We start from the raw sequence: 3,090 nt of genomic DNA, 5'->3' as shown, positions 1-3,090 counted from the left end.
ATAGAAATGAGCTTCCATATGAAGGTGACGAAAATGCTTGTAAATACTGGTTAGTATCAGTTAGTAATTTCCTCTTTCTAGGAAGAAATCACAAGAAATCATTCTTAATCCTCGGTTTTCAGAGATTATTCAACACGTACGCCATCGCTGAGATTTGGTTTTGCTTAAATCTCTCCTGTTTATGTCTCGGTGGTCTTGATATATTTATAATCTTCTGTCAGTTGTCGTTTCACATCCCACTAATGATACTGAATTCAGTGGCTAAAGGGTTTCTGTATAAAAATGGTGATTTTAAAAATGTAATGAGGAACATCAAGAAGTTTTGGTGTTTAGTTTCACAGCATTAGTATATTCTCCTTATTCAGTACATTCATATAAAAGACCTCTAGATTTCTCTCTGCTCTATGAAACAGACTGAAAAGACTCTCTGTCAACAGAAAATGGGCCACGAGGAGTATGAAAAAGCTGTTCATTAACACAGTCCAAACAAATATCACTCCATTGTCAACAGTGATCATCTGGGCCCTACAAACCAGCGAGAAACCAACAGATGTTCATGTCTGGCTGAGTGATCAGGACTTCATGCTTGAATTGGTGTGTGTTTATGGAGTTTTAGCCCATTAGGTTGGAAATGGTTTGAGTTTACTGGCCCACTGTTGGGCATTAGCATCGGGCTACATATCATGATTGTGCTGTCATTTATTGGAGTGACATTATGCAGAAACATGAGTATATGTTACTATAAAACTGTTTTTTAACAACTTTAATCCAAGTTTGTGTAAAAAAAATAAGAAGCCAGGAAATGAGTTCAGCTGTATCCTTTGGATGTTTCTTCCTCTTCTTGAGATCTACAGGCAGCACTTGAGGTTGGCAAGCTTGTGTGAAAACATACAACATAAGAGTGTGGTGTAATGTTGAGATATTTCTGCTCAGGTGGACGACTGTAACCTTGTGCTTGGAGCTTAACCCTGAAGATTTAACCTCATTAATAGTTATTTGTGTTTGTATGCGCTTGAAACCATCTGTACTATAACAATGTTTTAACTGTTTGGTGTGGAAGAAACCGCTTCAGAATATTAACAGGTTTTAACAAGTGAAAAAAGTTTTAATGTACATGTGACAGGGCCATTTAAAATGTAATCTAGCACTTAACAGCTGACAGTATAAACACTCTGTTTAAAGCTCATTTAGTTAACCTACTTTTAGACCTCCTGTTGTTATTCAGGCAGTCCTACTGTTTTAGTTGCTAATAGTAGTTGCTATGAAAGAATCCTGTCCAGCATGTCCTTACAAGCAGCTCAGCCAATGATGTGAGTTTGGGGCGGGGCTATTGGTTTGCTTGACCAATGAGAGATAGGGAACATGTTTAGGGAAACCTGTTCTAAAACAGCTTTTTCAGTTCTCTTTGGTGATACTAGTGGTACAAAAATGGCATGCATCACCTTTAATATCAGCAATCTCATTATTTCATTATTCAGTGCAAGAAAAATATGATTTCATAATCGGTCATTATCGAAAATATTAATCTATTGAATAACCTTTTTTAGTTTTTTAGCAGACATTCAGCCCTGTCATATAGAGACCATTTTTCACAACCTAATAATTTCCTGAAGTCATTTTTTCCTGTTGAATATACTTTTTCATTTGGAAATTGTCAAGCTTTTTTTCCCTGTGAGGTTGTTGCATTAAAATATAGAGAAAAATGCAAGTATACATATTTAAATTGTCCGTACATACCATGGTAAAGTCTTAAATTCTCTTAAATTAGTTTTTGTCAACACATGTGACACTAGACCACAAAACCGGTCATAAGGGTAAATTTTTTCGAAATTAAGATTTATACTAGGGCTGTGCAATTATTCGAAATCGTCATAAAATCGCGATTTGAGCTTGCGCGATTTCTAAATCGTTTTATAGCACGATTTTCTGTGCCCCCGACCTCCCGCAGTATGCTATCCGAACCAATCAGAATGCAGCACACCTAAATGGAGCACGAGAACAGAACAAACCGGGCGGGCATACAAACGTAACGCCAGGTTCACACACTCCGTCTGTGGTGTATATTTTTACCGCACCCATGTTAAAGGATCAGAGCGTTCACAATGCACGTGATTGCGGTCCGGCAGTGTGCTCCAGGAGCGGTGCGTCTGCAGCAGTCATTTCAGTCGTTTCCGCACGTAATCTATTTGTGCTGTGCTGCACGTGCTGAATTAATGTGGCAGCGCATTATTCGCTGTAAAAAAAATTAACATGGATTGACATGGAAATTGAGTAATTACACCATAAATGCATATAATTAAAGTCTACTGTTTCACAGTCAACACATGACTTTTTGGCTAGGTTTAAAACAAGGAAAAGTGCACTTTTAGATAAACAAGGCAATTAGGGATGCTCCGATCCGCCTTTTTCGCTTCCGATACCTAGGGTTCAGTATTGGCCGATACCGATTCCGATCCGATACCAGTGAATTTTTTTTCCCTCATTTAAGTAAATGTAGAATTTATATATCTCTGTGTGTGGAACTGATAATCATTCTTTCACAATCTACTAGATACAGACTACTTCATTATAAAGAAAAATAAAATAAAAAACAAATATGAAAAAAATATATGCCTATGTATATTTATAATCTATGCCAAAAAATTTATTATAAACTAGGTTAGTGGATAATTCGGCAGCAAAAGTTATTCTAGAAAAATCAGTGCACAATAATTTTAGAAATCAAAACATTTAGTGAAAAACAATATTTTGTGGGGAACAAATAAAAGTGCTAAATATGGTAAAATGTTTCACATTGCTATTTGTATTATTATAAAATCCATTCATTAAAGACATTCATGAATGTATTTATATACAAGTAAATACTATAAAATTAAAATACATTTCTTTTAAATGTATAGCATATTTTTTAATAAGGAAACAACATATGATACGATAGGACAAAACAAATACAGTGCAGCACGAACTGTTTTTATACAGTCAACCCTCAACGGTTTTATATATATAAGTTATGCCATTTTACAAACATATATAATGTTTGTAAAATGGTACAGCTTTTTAAATATCTGAAAGTACACTCTTAATATCAGT

General features: G+C 35.2%; 1 protein-coding gene across 1 annotated transcript in view; it reads left to right on the top strand.

Annotated features, from left to right (window-relative positions):
• The window catches only part of LOC107548892 (phospholipid phosphatase-related protein type 5-like), a 54,298-nt gene that overhangs the window by 27,235 nt on the left and 23,973 nt on the right, over nt 1–3,090 (top strand). The gene's annotated exons all lie outside the window — the stretch shown is intronic.

The sequence above is a fragment of the Sinocyclocheilus grahami genome, unplaced genomic scaffold (assembly GCF_001515645.1).
Source record: "Sinocyclocheilus grahami isolate Dianchi unplaced genomic scaffold, SAMN03320097.WGS_v1.1 scaffold357.1, whole genome shotgun sequence".
Classification (NCBI taxonomy): Eukaryota; Metazoa; Chordata; class Actinopteri; order Cypriniformes; family Cyprinidae; genus Sinocyclocheilus; species Sinocyclocheilus grahami.
This window is presented reverse-complemented; position numbering and strand designations above follow the sequence as displayed.